Source organism: Halichoerus grypus, chromosome 12, assembly GCF_964656455.1.
Source record: "Halichoerus grypus chromosome 12, mHalGry1.hap1.1, whole genome shotgun sequence".
Lineage (NCBI taxonomy): Eukaryota > Metazoa > Chordata > Mammalia > Carnivora > Phocidae > Halichoerus > Halichoerus grypus.
The window spans coordinates 13,781,136-13,796,928 of NC_135723.1; the positions used below are offsets into that span (position 1 = coordinate 13,781,136).

General features: G+C 44.0%; 1 protein-coding gene across 3 annotated transcripts in view; it reads right to left on the minus strand.

Moving 5' to 3' along the window:
• POU6F2 (POU class 6 homeobox 2) overlaps positions 1 to 15,793 on the minus strand; it is a 466,268-nt gene that overhangs the window by 251,338 nt on the left and 199,137 nt on the right. The gene's annotated exons all lie outside the window — the stretch shown is intronic.

Genomic DNA, 15,793 nt, shown 5'->3' on the forward strand with positions numbered 1-15,793 from the left:
ATAACATTAAGGTACAGATGACATGCCAGAGTGGTTTATCAATAGCTGCAGTGCTCAAATCACTTGTCAACTGCATAAATTATGCTAACGGATATTCAGGATGGCCAGTCATTCCGGGAGGGAGAAGGCTGTGACGGGGGAAAGTGACACCATCATCAGTCGCGCTAATAGGCTTGCGTGATCCATCAGTTCGCACGGCGTATGCCAATGCGTTGCGCGGGTGGGAAGCCGCATCCTTTATGCACAGGCGGGCAACAGCTAATCTAATTTCCCAAAGCCAGAGAACGCGTGATCTCAGACATGACCAAGTACATCTATATTATCCCTTAATATGGTTGTAGACCCTTAAGCCTTTTCTCCATACCCACTGCAGACACCAACTCGTATGAATGTGTTTTCCTAGAGACAGCTTTTTTCAATGTCACCTTAGGGGATACCCTGGACAGCACAGGGATCTCCTGAAGCAAGTTTCCTGGGCGCTAACGGAAATGGTAGGAATAACACACTAACTCCAGGGAGCCCCGCTGTGCTATGCAGGGGGAACGCAGCTTCCTTCCTGTGCCGGAATCCTGTTGGATGCCAAAGCACGAGAAATGAAATCCTACCAAAACAGCAAGTCTTGCACATCTTCTTAAAACAGTGTAGTTTCTCTGTGTGCGTTTGTGTGCTTTGTTTCAGGACAGACCGGAGCAGGTAGGATAGCGGCAGGAACCATAAACAGATGAATAGGCAAACAAAAAATAACTAAATAGACCCGGCTGCAATTTTTGAGGGGTTTGACTCAGTAGCTTTTGTTTTCTTGGTGGTTGAAATCCAATTCCAAGCCACCCTTAACAAGATCCTCTTTCCTGATGTTTGTCCTATGAATAGCAAGTGGGTGACAATTCAAACCCTGTTTACTGGCATGCCATGGACGACCAAGAAAAAAAGATATGATCCTGTCATGCTTATAAATTTTAAAGAAGGTATTATTGGCTCATTTAAAACAAATTCTTCTATATATTCTCCAAAGGGACAGACTTATAAATAATGGAAATGCGGAAAAAAATATTTCAGCACATTAAGCTACAAATAAAATTGACTGCTACATATTATTCAATTGGCTTCTATCTCCACTGCGATGTGTCAATCATAACAGCATTTTATAATAAGATTAAGCAATAAATGTGCAAAGCCATTATGCAGAAATCTGGAAATCTGATTAATTTGTAATATTTTTTTGTGCAGAAAGTCAGGAATGGACATTGCTTGGGGAATACTTACAAGCATTCTATTGAAATTTCTAAATTGATTTGGAACAAACTAATAAAAACACAGACTTGCTGACATTTTATAAAGTGAATTCTGTCAAAATATGTTTGGCATTTTAATGATTGCTGTCATTTAATAACAAGGGTAAGATGACCCATCATGAGATGCCAACAATTTCCTCATAATGTGCACGAGACCTGTCTTCTAAATTTTTTATATGCGATGTACTCATTATGCTTGAGTAGTAGGGCACTTTAAATGGTGCGCTTTGCTGGGTGAATGTCGTATTTTCTGCTCTTGTATAATCAAGTCCAATTTTGCCTTAAAATTCTCATTAGAGCTTTGTGTACTTTTATAGAGCAAATCCAGGTCCCCAAGGGATGCTTTTGGTCACTTAGATATATTCTGAAATAGCTAAAAACCCACTTTGGTTTAGTTTTTGTAGACAATTTAAAATTTGGGGTGGCTGCCCCATCCCCACTGGGCATGGATTTTGACACTGGACTGCAAAAAGAGTTTTACAGAGGGAAACCCCTTCTGCACCATTAAAACACATATATGTCTTAATTTCAAAACACTTCTATACTGTGCCAGGCCCTCCGGGCTCAAATTTTTTTCATGCGCACCAGGCCCACTTTTGGACCTTGTCCTTAGGATATACCATTGTAACGTTCAGGATCTGTATCAACGAGAAGTTGTTGGTTGCCCCTAACTTTACACAGATTGCATTTGCTTACAATTTATTCTTTGTTGCCGGAGGCCCTCCCCAACACAGGGCAGCTCGTCTTGAGGCTGGTGATTCTCAAAAACCATGTTCAGTGCAGTACAGGGCAAGTCCACACAATTTCATGTGTAAAATGAAGTCTTTCACAGGCTTTAGAGGAGATTATGTATGCTCTCCTGCCTGGATCAAAAAGTAATGTTTCTTCTTAATGCACATCTCCATTTTCCCCCAAACACATGTATCATGCTTAACTTTGTAGGACCATAAAATAATCTGTCTGGTCGGAAGGCAGCTCCCAAGTCAGGGGCCTTCTCGGAGCCAGAGGGGGGAAGCCAGTAGTCAGAATGAATAAATGATGTTGGCTAAGGGTTGCTGAGAGATTCGAAGCAGCACGTAGCTGTGCGTTAGCAGACTCTGAGGTCACCTATTTCCACGACCACAGACGTGAAAACATGAACTTAAACAGGCTGGGCAGGTTCTTCCTGATCAGGATCCTAGGAAACACGTTACCTCTCTGAGATCAGGGATGCCCAGAGAGTTCTCTGGGGCCTGTTGTGAATGTAATAGGCTGCACTTTTCAGGCGCGCCTTTGAGCTTTCATAGAGCAGGACGGTCTCCGCTCTGCACACCCACGCCCTAATGCAAGCAGGGCATTTGCACCGATTGAAATCTTCACTCAATGGAAAGAGAGGTCTGGCTTTTAATCTGGGGGCAGTAGAATTCACAGAAGACAGGTATTGCCATCCACTTGACTCTTTACTCTTGTTTAGTATAAGCCTTGGAAATATCTTTAAATTATTAGCTTATTGGCAAATTCTACCTCGATTCCAATTTAGAGACGAAAGGCGGTTTGGTGTCTGGGTTAAAAGCAAGGGCTCTTTTAAACTTTAAGCTCTGCTTGGGTCTCAGTTTATGCCACTTAACTAGGTATGTGAACTTGGACTTGTTTTCCAACTTCTTTATGCATCAGCTTCCTCCTCTAGAAGTCCAGGATGATAATAGTGCCTCCCTCATAGGGTTGCTGTTTGTAAGGATTAAATGAGCTCAGAGATTTGCAGATTTCATGGGACAGTACAGGTTTGTGCTAATTCTGTTGACTACTTTTATAAGATTTTATTTGTTTTTAATGTATTTAATATTATTTAATTTTTAAAAGATTTATTTATTTGAGAGAGAGAGAACAGAGGGAGAGGGAGCAGCAGACTCCCCACTGAGCAGAGACCTGAAGCAGGGCTCAATCCCAGGACCCTGAGATCAGGACCCAAGCTGGAGGCAGAGGCTTAACTGACTGAGCCATGCAGGTGCCCCAATATTATTTAGTTTGCATATGACATTCGCCTGCCCCAAGTCAACTTAATATATACTCCCGTCCCTATGTGTGCGGTCCATGTTCCCTCCCATGCTACCCTAACTGTGTATTCCGTATCATTTGATGAATGTATGAAACTGAACCGTAAGAGTCCACAAAGCTAGAGGTTTACACAGAAGGCTTCCTTTAGTCCATGGTAACGTGATCAGGAAATACGACAAAATGATACCGGCAAACAGTTTCCAATTCTCACAGACCAGGGCTTGGACCACGTAGTTCCTACTCAGGATGGAGAATCAGAATCGCTCAGGGAGCCTCTTGAACACAGAGGTTCTCATCACTCATGAGGCTACTGATGGGACCGCATAGGGATGGCGGTGGCTCACATGCATGTTTTCTAAAACCCGCAGTGATTGAGGACCACAGAGGGGACAAGTGGTGTAGATGCTGCCCCCACAAATCCGGATTTCCTTTGTGCTGAGGAACCACGCATGAGTAGTTCCATGAATAGCAGGTGGGGCATGAGCTGGTCTGCCAAGTGCCTGCACCCTAGAGCGTTCTTCCGTCTTATCCTGGTTGACTTCCAGCTTCACAAGGGGAAGAACCATCTCAAATACGTCAATTTTGTAATTAGGATTTGTTCCCAGGTAATTCAAGGGTTGTGAAAACGGATTTTAAAGGGGTTATAATATAAAAATTTCAATAGCTATATAATAGGAGTCAATTTTTAGGAGATACTGGGACCCCTAGTGTAAGTCTGTTACGGAAAGGATGGGTCCCTAAGTGGTGAGACATTGAAAGACTGAGTAGGAGTTATGCTCAGATAAAACTTATTTTGGGGGCGCCTGGGTGGCTCAGATGGTTAAGTGTCTGCCTTCGGCTCAGGTCATGATCCCAGGGTCCTGGGATCGAGTCCCGCATCGGGCTCCCTGCTAGGCGGAGAGCCTGCTTCTCCCTCTGCCTCTGCCTCTCTCTCTCTCTCTCTCTGACTCTCATGAATAAATAAATAAAACATTAAAAAAAACCCAAAAACTTATTTTTAATTGTTAAGATGCCTGCTTGTCAGAGCATGGGGTCATTCCACACCATCTTTCCGGTGTTGATCTCATATCTGAAACCTGCCAAGCTGCCTGCAGATCTCTCTGCTCCAGAGAGATAGGACTGTCTGCAGAAATGAGAGACTCTGCAGACTCTGTTCTTCTCCCTTCAGTGCCTTTCTCAAGTAGCCTGGAAAGTTCCACCCTCCCACCCAGCTCAAGGTGGGAGCTCCTGAATGACCTCACTGTGTTCCTTATATCAGGTTCGTTTTCTTTTGCAAATTCTTCTTCTTCTTCTCCTTCCTCTTCCTCTTCCTCTCCCTCCCCTCCCCCCTTCTTCCTCTTCTTCTGCTTCCTCTTCTTCATACAATGTGTTTTCATTAACTAAGGCAAACCCAGGCTTGGCACCTCCCAGTTACTCTACAAGTAACAAAGGTATACAATCTAGTAGAGTATTAAATGCTCCCCGCCACTCCCCCCCCAGCCGTTTTGGCATTTTGGGAGTTGACTTTTCCAAATAAGTAATTTTAAGAAGCAAATATCACATCTTTAATCCTGAGAGGTTATACTCTTTTCTGGAGCCTTATCCTGTTCCTTTGAGAAGGAACCAGAATTGCAAATACGAATTGCTCATCCAGAATAAACCAGTTTCACTTTCTCCCCGGTGCTGGGCATCCCTCCCAGGTTCAATGCCTAAGATTCCCTTGTTAGCGACCGATACATTTTTAACAAACTGGTTTCTTCAGAGAGAGAGAGAGTTTGGGTTTCTGTCCTCTATGCGTTAGCACGGATATAATCACATGAAGGTCACAGGGATCGCTCAGCTTTTTCTGGTATTTGGACCTTGCATCCCCACTGTTTGTGGTTTTCAACGGCCAAAGAGGTGATGCCAAGGTTTCTTATTATAAGATGGACAGTTGAAGGCATTATTATTTCATGTTGGGATGTGAACCCAGCTAAGCAGGGCAGAGGCCCCTCTCAATTACCCTTCCCTTTCTTCCAATTTCTTCAAGATTACAAAATGCCAAGGAGGGAGTGGGTGTGTCTATAAAAATCTCTTTAGAGCCACTGCCACCGTTTGCCACTGCTTTGGCCAGTTGGCATTTCTTTAGGATGCTGGCCACACACATATTTATGTACAGAACACTACCCAGACCCCTGGTGGAATTGGAGACTTTAGAGTAATAAGCTGTACTTGGAAATTAAACGTTCATTCATTCACGTAAGGGTTTGTGTGTTTTTGCAAGTCCTGTTGACAAGTACTTATAACTTCACTCATCGAAGCCTGGAGAACAGAGGTCTGATGACATTCATGTGAAAAATGAACTTCTTGGTTCTTCTGGCAGGTGAATTCCCCAGCCTTTAGTGGAGGGAAATCCAGTTTTCTCTGAGGGCTGGTCTAGGCGCTCAGTGGTCCTCAAGGCTGATATTTATTTAAAGGCTGCACATATGCATGAGAAGTCAAGGGGAGATTTGAGATATCTCAATAAAGTATAACAAGAAATCCTACAAATCCCTTTTTGGACTTGATTATCTGCAGACTTTTTTGTAATATCTACCAGAATTATTCCAAAGTCGCTTCTGTTCTACCAGCAGACTTAGTCTATGCGTGCTGGAGCATAAAGACATTTTTTTTTTTCCTTTCTCAGAATTTACTAAATCTCTCTCCAGTCTCCCTGCAACAATTTTTTATCATTTGTTTTCACATCCATCTAATAAAAGCAGAGCTGAACTCCTGTGATATCTAGGCCAGTAAAGGTCTCCACTTCGGTAAATGCTTCCTCTCAGAAAAGAGATGAAAAAAGAGAGAGTCATCAAACACACTTAAGCAAAATTCCACGACATACTATTGGCATATAGGGAGCTTTGGGGTATGGATTATTCCTTGAGTACTGCTATCTCCACAAGAACATAAGTTCTTCCAGGGCAAAGACTCTAACTCACCTTCACATCTCCTGCAGGCCAGCTCTTTAGTGTGTACATATGTACGACCATATGTAAGCATTTATGTGTGGATGTGAAGATATGCATGCATGTTGGTGTTTATGTATGCTGTAGTGAGTTGGTATCTTTTTAAAGATTTTATTTGACAGAGAGAGAGAGAGAGCACAAGCAGGGGCAGCTGCAGGCAGAGGGAGAAACAGACTCCCTGCTGAGCAGGGAGCCTGATGCGGGACTCGATCCCAGGATCCTGGGATCATGACCCAAGGGGAAGGCAGATGCTTAACTGACGGAGCCACCCAGGTGCCCCATGAATTGGTATTCTTAAAACGATGGAGATATGTATCAAAGTGAACTGAAACCATTTAGACACAGATTTTAAACCACCTGAAAATGGCTTGTCTAATTTTTACAAGGCCTTTTTAAATCAACCCAGGGATGTTTCCAACCCAGGGATGAAGTCTTTGCTCTCAGCCCAGCCCATGGAGAAGGTCGAGTATACCCTGTGCTTTTATGCCTATCTGTGGAGCCTCCTCCTTTCATGCTTCATCCATGCTTCACCCTGCACCAGGGTCTGCTAACATAATTTGCAGGGCTCAGTGCAAAATAAAAATGCAGGTCCCTGGTATGAGACTGGGAAGTCAGTCTCCTCTTTCCCGAGGGTGCTGTTTCAAACCATGGCACATGGGTGGACCCACGGGACTGCAACCGCCCTGCTGGGCTGAGCTAAACACCTGGTAGGTGGGAGGCGTCTGCTGAGTTGTACACTGACCAGATGACCTTCTCTGCACCTGACCCAGGCCCCCAGGGGAGGCAGAACGGGGAGAGCCACAGCCATAGCCAGGCTCCCAGGGGTCCTGGGGCACCAGGGGCAGGGAGCAGATCCTGGGGAGGTGAGGAGACAGCGGTTGGACTGCCAGAGGTGCCAAGCCCTCACCCACTCACTTACTCACATTCTTTTGCTGTCCCGTCAGACTTTACTTACAAGACACTATTTCAAAGGTAAATGATTAAGAATTGCAAGACAGGGGCGCCTGGGTGGCTCAGTCGTTAAGCGTCTGCCTTCGGCTCAGGTCATGATCCCAGGGTCCTGGGATCGAGCTCCGCATCGGGCTCCCTGCTCCACGGGAAGCCTGCTTCTCCCTCTCCCATTTCCCCTGCTTGTATTCCCTCTCTCGCTGTGTCTCTCTCTGTCAAATAAATAAATAAAATCTTAAAAAAAAAAAAAAAAAGAATTGCAAGACAATGGCTTCAGAGCACTAGTCCCCACACATCGGGGGGGGGGCAGCTGGGTGGGGAGTCCCGTGTGCCTTCAGAGGCTGCCAGGCCCATGAAGTGGGCCCTGCCCTTGGCTCACTGTCGGCTCCCATTGACGATTTTGGGTTACTAGTTTTCTGCCAAGGGACTTCCTTATAAAGGGTCCTCAAATTTTGAAAGTTGCACCTAAACCTATATTGGGAAGCCATTTTTTCAAATCAATACAAATTTTGAAAATAATGTTTGTGTCCACAGAGGAATTTAGATACGGTCTTTTTCCCCAGCAAGAAATTGAACTTACAAATCATCAGCGCATTTATTAGACATCACTACCAATGACCACATAAAGACATCATTTGGTAGAAAAGATAAAACATTGCTTTGTTTCCTATGACTTCTCAGTTACCTATGCCTGAACTGGGAAGCCAGGGCATGCATCCCTCAAAAGGGAAATCATATAGAACACGTCACATATCTTTCCTCAGTTGTAGACCTAACTTTTGAACAGTGTGCTTTCACTAAAAAACCCCCACAACCTTTCTCTTCTGACCAGCTGGCTACTGGACCATCACCAAGCTTGCCGACAGGGGGACATGATCTAAATACTCCAGGGCAATATAATTGGCCTATTGTTAAAGTTCTCCCAGTTGTACCCATGGTACAACATGCAAGAATGACTGAAAACTGACCTTAAATGTGTTTAAAAAATGGTCAGAGCGGTTAAATAATCTGCTTTAAAAGCTTAGGTGAAAATGCATGCATGTGTGTGTGTGCGTGTGCGTGCATGTGTGTTTTGGAGTGGGAAGATGAGGCCAAAGCTTTAAAAGCTTAGGTGAAAATGCATGCGTGTGTGTGTGTGTGCACACGTGCATGTGTGTTTTGGAGTGGGAAGATGAGGCCAAAGCCAGGGAAGCTAGTCCGCGTTCTCCCACCTAACACCCATGCTTGTGGTGCTGTGGCGTTCAAATGGTATGAGGTAGAGGTCGTTGTAGTCCTTCTAATATTCCATCCTCCAGCCTCTTCTAGGAACATTCAGGTTTGTTTTCGAATATCAGCAAGCCTGTCTTTGTGGCCCTACAGACCAAGAGGGCTGCCCCATCAAAAGTCTCATCAGGAGATGTTAGACTGTTTTGGTGTATCGAGGCTCTTAGCTGAGCAGCCCAATGTAGATACCCAGAAACCCAAGCCTGAAAGGGAGAGGGGGATGTCAAACAGAATTGCTATGTCATGGTAATGTGAGCCCCAGATCCTGGCTCGGACCAAAGTGTCATGGAAACCACAGTGGTGGATCATCGCCCTCTGCTCCTCCGGGACCCTAGATGCCTTCCAGAGGCCTGAACTTGGCACCACCCTTCAGCTGCAAGGAGGCTGCTGATCTGATGTCCTGAACATGATTTAACCATGAGTGACAACAGAATAAATCATTATTTCAATTGGAAATGATGGCCTCGGGGTACAGTCACTTCTGATAAAATACACAAAGTACAAGATCTCAGAGACCACTCCCCACCCCGGTGCAGAAACTTGGGGTCCTCCATCTGCAGTGGTTGCATTTCTGACGCAAAGATCAGGTGGTTGGATCATCACAGACCACGGACTTTTCCAGACTCTGGGATGTCACAGAGCAGTCAGATTAAAGGAGCACGCTAATAATCATGTGAATAAGAAGATCTTAGCATTTAATTTTGCCAAGCAAAAATATCTTTAAAAACTGCCAGGAACTGTCATTATCAGACAATAAAGGCATTTTAATGCCCCTCTCTTACCCCAAAAGGTGCGTTTACATTTATTTATTTTTATTTTTTTAAAGATTTCATTTATTTATTTGAGGGAGAGAGCACGAGCAGAGGGGAAAGGCAGAGGGAGAGGGAGAAGCAGACTCCCCGCTGAGCAGGGAACCCGATGTGGGACTCGATCCCAGCACCCTGGGATCATGACCTGAGCCGAAGGCAGACGCTTAACCGACTGAGCCACCCAGATGCCCCATGGGTGTGTTTAAGATAATCCTTTAAATAGAAAAAAATTTAGGCTAACGAAAAACTCATGACATTGGACTTTTTTTTTTTTTTTTTCATTTTCCATTTGAACAGTGTCTGTTTAGTGTTAGGGGACTCTGGTGTGTCACAGAGCACTGGGGAGCTTCTTGTGGGCATGGTAGGATTTAAGGAATTGGTATGCCTCTCCCTATCCTCCTTCAGAAACAAAATATGTCTGACAAACACTCTGAAAATGTTTCTTCCTGAAATAACTAATCCCTCTTTTCCCTCAATCTTTATTTTTAGAGATAGTGATATATTTTCTTTATATAAAGTTCTATGTGTTAAGTAATACATTGATTTCTTTATATATATTATTTTATCAACCCTCACAATACCCCTGTAATGTAAGTTTATGATTATTATGTCCACTTATACAGGAAACTAAACTTTATAGCGGTTAACTCACTCACGTAACAAGTAAGTGACAGTAAGTAAGTGACAGAAAGGAGACCTCATCCGTCTGATCAATGGAAGGCCCATGTCTTTATCAGTTAGACTATCTACTGCTCAAATATCTTATAATAGCTACCATTTACTGAATACTTACTGAGAGCCAGACACTTTGCTCAGTATTTTGTGTACATTTTCTCATTTAATCTCCATAGAATCCCCGTGTTATCAGGATTATCATTCCCATTTTACAGATGTGTAAGCTAAGGTTTAGACAGGTTAAATAACTCACCTATGGTCACATACTGAGTGATAGCATCAGGATTTGAACCCAGTTCTATTAGACTCCAAGGCTACACTACCTCATACATCAAACGCCAATGTTTTAGGGAGACAGAACAAATAAACCCCCAATGCCATGATAGAAATGATGTTTTTCAGGTATTTTCCTAGTGGAACTTGGCTCCAGAGACCTCTAGGTTCCAGGTCTAGGAAAGTGGGTCATGGAGGAGTGGAAATGGGGCACACACAACGAGAAGAGGGTGAAGGGCAGGTCCCACCAGGCATAAGCTTTTTCTGTGCCCCATTTTTTTCCCAGACAGACTCTGACAAATTCCTAAGAGATAAACGCCCCCATCTTCCTTAAAATAATGTTCACAATGCACTAGCTACAAAACAGCTGCATTCTTAGGGTCTCCATTCCCAAGGCGTGATCTCTGGGCCAGCAGTGACAGCATCACCAGGGACCTTGTTAGAAAGGCACACCTGCAGGTCCCGGCCCATCCGGGTGTGAGATCCACTGAATCAAAACCCGCATTGTGACAAAATCGCAAGGTAATTCACACCCACAGTAAAGTGTGAGAAGTACTGAGTTTATAAGTAAGTCCTTCTTTCCCGCCCACCCCCTTCCTTCTTTTCTTCTTCCTTTCTCCTCCCCTCATCCCTTCCTTGTTTCCCTTCTCTTTCCTCCCTTCCTCCCTTCCTCCCTTCCTCCCTTCCTTCCTTTCTTCCTCCCTTCCTTCCTTCCATCCTTCCTTCCTCCCTTTGCTTGGGTGGCATTTAAGCACAAATATACCGGAAACCCCTAACTTTGATCCTCACAGGAGACTGTTGTATCCTGTCTCACAGAAGTCAGGGCAGGGGTGCGTGGAAATGCCGGAGAACACATTCAAGAGGAATACTCTGTCACAGTAATAACCCTCAACAACTCCTCACCCCCCCACAACTTGTGGGAGGACTCCCAGCAAAGAGGTTCACAGCAGGCAGAGCGGGTCCTACATTCTTAAAGGGAAGCATATTTATCCTTTTTAAAACACAACAAAACTGATGTGCAGCCCCATATTCTTGCTCTGTGATTTATGGCAATTTTCCTGACACTTTCTCCTTCCGTATCCACATCTTCGCTTTTCCATTTGTGAGGATCCGTGAAGATAAGAGTCTGGCCTATCCATTTCAGTTATTTGCTCTCAGAACAGCACATTCTTTGCAAAAGTAGCCAGAGCACCACTTTAAAAAAGGGGAATAAGCATTTTAAGTCTCTTAAAGCTGAGATAAAACCGCATTTCTACAGATCCTCCGAAAGGGTAGCATTTGCGATCACTCTTGCGTGCAACTCAAGATTGGTGGAAGAGGGGTCATGCAGAACCCAGCAAAGGACAGGAAGGAAAACCTCCCAGAGGAACCCCATCACATGGGATTGCAGCGTCACCCCTAGTTAGCAACCCCTTATGGTCACGGAGCCTCTGTAGGGGAAGAGGCGGAAGGATGCTGAACAGCGCCCCAGGAACAAGTTACCAAGTGCCACCAAACCTTCGGAGAAGTGGTAACAACACGTTGCAACTGTAATACGTTGCAACTGTAATACGATTAAGTGATTAAGTGGATCCAGAATAGAAAATGCAAATTCATGTCCCGTCCGTAGATCGTTGGTTAGATGTTTTTTTTCCCGACAGTTGGTTATAAAAAACCAAACAGCCAAACATCTAGTCGGATTTCTGTGTCTGTGACCATTTTTCTCTCACTTAGTCTATTTATCTCTTAGCATTCCTGTAATTGAAAAAGTATCTATTGCTAAAAGATGCTATTAACTTGAGTGCATTCATAGAGTGTTCTATCACTAATAGACTTAGGTCATATTCTTTTATCCTTTTAGCAAAGCATTATTTTGTTGTCCTCTTGTTCTTAAGGCTTTGTTCCACTTAAAGTCAAATAGAACAAAAGCTTCGCAGAACTTGTTCGTACTGTTTTTTATCATTATTTTCACTCCATTACATGACAGTATCAAATGTGTCGCAATTTCTATTTGTTATATTATTTTTGGATCTGTGTCAGAGCCCATAATGTAAAAATGTGCCTCCCAAACATGACTTGGACTCAGATGATAACTGTAAGGTTTTAAGTCCAAACACTTTTAAGATCTACTTGTTGAGTTTACATTTGACTTGAGAACGGTTAAGGTCGGAACTGAAATAAGAAAGAGAGCAAACCGCTAACTACAATTGTGAAAAGGTGAAATAGTGAAAGAAAACATATGCCATCATTTAAAAATATATACAGATTTCTTCAAATCTCGGATGCCATTGATATATATAACTCATGAACATTTTATGTTTCACTAAGAAAGAAAAAAAGGCTCCCGATTAAATCATGACATGTTGCTGATTATAGTACACATCCCAATTTTTATCCCTAGATCTTCCTTTTAAGATATCACATTAAAATACGGGGGAGAAGCTGTTTTTCTCACAATGAATAAAATACATTAGTACTCATTGTCTTTATTATATCTGGGCACAGAAAACATCCAATAGAATAAACTGGAAATTTTACATACAGTCTTTAAATATCCTCAAAATTTGGTGGGTTAGAATTTATGAGTGGAATATGGTGATTGGATAAAATTCCTTATTTAGAATGAACCAATCCAATCAAGAAGGGATCCCAGAAAGACCCCAGAGAAAGATAACAGTCACAGAGCTTCAGGCCAGAGTCTGGCAATGTACTAGAATATTCTACATAGGTCACCTCCTTCAGTCCTCATACCAACCCCATGACATTAGAATTCAGGCTCTGAAAATTTAAGTAACTGACCCAAATTCACAGCTTATTTAAAAAAAAAAAAAAAGAAGAAGAAGGAGGAGGAGGAGAAGATAGGATTCAAACTCACCTCCGGTCAAGTTCTTGTGTTCTTTCGACCCCATCCTGCATTGTAAGCAAATCTTTGATTATATGCTAATCTAAGAATGTGTATAATGAGGAGTGTCTAGGTAGGTCAGTGCTTCAGCAAGGACCACCATGTAGTTGAACTAATTTTGATTTATAGACTCATTGGAAGGAGGGAGAATGCTCACCACGGAAGCCAAGAGGCATCGCGGTAGGAAGGTGTTGGAAGGAATGGCTCAGAGGGTTTGGGCTTAGGTCAGGTGATTTGGGGAGGTTCAGGGAAGTGGGACTTTGCTCCAGATTGGAAGTGGCAGCAATTTGTTTTAACAAGTCTCGTGAAGAAGACGGGAAGGGCCAAGTGAAACTAAAGCTGTCATTGGTGAGAGCACAGTATTCACTCACTGTAGCCAGGATGGGTGAATATTTGGCCATTTTGTAGTCTGGACAATGTTCTTGTGTTTGTCTGTCTTTGGACATGATTATGGAGTGAACTCGGTTTTGTCCCGACCCATCACGGGCAGAGTGGTCCTGTTTGATGTTGATGTTCTGTAAGATTGTTTGTGGTCAGGAGGTGAGGGCCAGGCCAGCTCCTGGATGTTGGGGACTGCTTTTCCCTTCCCCAGTTAAAAAGTATCACTTCCATTTTGAGGGTATCCGATGGATCCCAAATCAGATGGAGGATGTGGATGATGCTATCTAACGCAAATTATAAAATTTTTGTTCGGGAGAAGTATTTGGTGATGAAGGGTTTCTCCTGGAAGTGTCTGCTAAAAGCGGAACATCTGATAAGTTTCTGGTTGGCCTGTCTGACAGTTTCATCTCCCGGGAGGTTTAGCAAGCAGGAAGCGGTATTCTTAGTCTAGACTTAATTCCCAGCAACAGGGCCACGCTGAAGTAACAGGATCCTTGGGATAATATGACTGTATTGCTAGACGGTTTATTTGTCAAGAACAGAAATGTGGAGCAGAATCAGATGTGTAGAAAGTCAGATTCTGAAAAATGTAAGAAAATCATCTTCGTGAGCCCATAAAAAGAACTCATAAAAAGAAGCAAACAGGAGACTTTAAAAATAATATTCTGACAACATGGTGTGGCGTCAGAATGACTTGTGCTTTTAGCTTGCTTCACGGGTGCCATCTGTGTGACTTTGGGTAAGTTACTCAACCTCTCTGATCTTAAGTTTCCCCAACTGTAAAACAGAGGTAGTTGTAGCAGTTGCCTTATAGTTGTGAAGGTGAAACAGAACACTGAATAGAAAGAGCCCAGCATTGTGCCCGGCACATAATAAATGCTCAACGGTGTTGGCTGTCGTGATCAATGATGATTGGAGTATTGTTGCAAAGGATCTAGAGAAAGAAGGAAAGGAAAACGGGTGGCCACAGAAGACACCCTGTAATGAGGGGACACTTCAGAGGAGCATGTAAAATCAGACACATGCAGCCAATATCCAAGAATGAATTCAGGAAGGGGAAGACAGTGCCGGAAGACTGGAGAATGAGGACCCTTTCTAAATCTAAACGGTTACATCTAAAAACTCCTCTGAGATCCTGTCTAGTATTTCTCAACAGCACACCTCCCACAGGTCCAAAAAAACTCAGCATCTCCTCTCTCAAAAGCTCTAATGCCTCCTAACTGCACGATTTCCACTCATGTTTGCCCTTCTAATCGCACATGCTCCAAAAACAAATCTCTAAATTCCCTTTGCCTGGTCAGCCCCAGGGAGGGATCCAACGAGACCAGGAGAGCCTTTGGATGAGAAGCACAGACTCCGAAATCAGGTTGCTCAGTCTCGACCACTTACAAGACGTGGGACCTCAAGCAAGTTGCTTAATCTTGCCCAGCTCAGTTTCATCATCTGTAAAATTGAAATAAGAAAGGTACCTTCTTCAGCAAGTGAGGATTAAGTACACTAATCCACACAAGTAAGTTGCATCATCACACATTCTGACATCTAGTAAACACTCAGTAAATGGGAGCTCGCTCATCATCACCATTAGGGTTGGGGGGAGAGAGAAGCTCAGCCTGGGGCGCACATTGCATCCTGGGGCTCCCGAACACAGAACACAGAGCAGGCAACACTCCAGGCAACACCTGGGAAACCCGGCCACAGCTGTTGGGCTTTGACAACAGGCTGAGCGTTCGCCTCCCACGATGTCAATGCCTCCAGGGCAGGGCAGAGCCCACAGGTGTGTCAGGAAAAGAACACAGAGGCAGGAAGGAGCCGCACGGGATAGCAACCTCCCCGAGCGGTTTGCAAAGGCTCCCTGGGTACCAGGATGACAGGCACCGCTCGCTGCGCAGACACCAAGGGAGACAGAACTCCGGACAGAAGTACCTGTGGTCACGTGGGACCTGTTGTGCAAAAGAAGGAAGGACATTATACTCCTGGAGCGGGAGGTATGATTTTCAGGGCAACATCTGCCAGGGATGGCTTTGGCCAAAAACGGCTCCATTGTGCCTAGGAATCCATACATAGGCTGGGCTGCTGTCTGCATGTGAGTCCAAAACAGAACTTGGCTCCACGGTAGGCATAGAAGCGTAGATGTGTGTAAAGGTGGACTCGGGAAATTAAAGACCAAATGAATACATAAGGACCAGGTAGACCAAGCCACAAAGGAGGTGGTGCCAGCCCGCATGGGTAAGCAAGTGGCAGATGATTGCTTAGAGCCCAGCCTGGATTCTG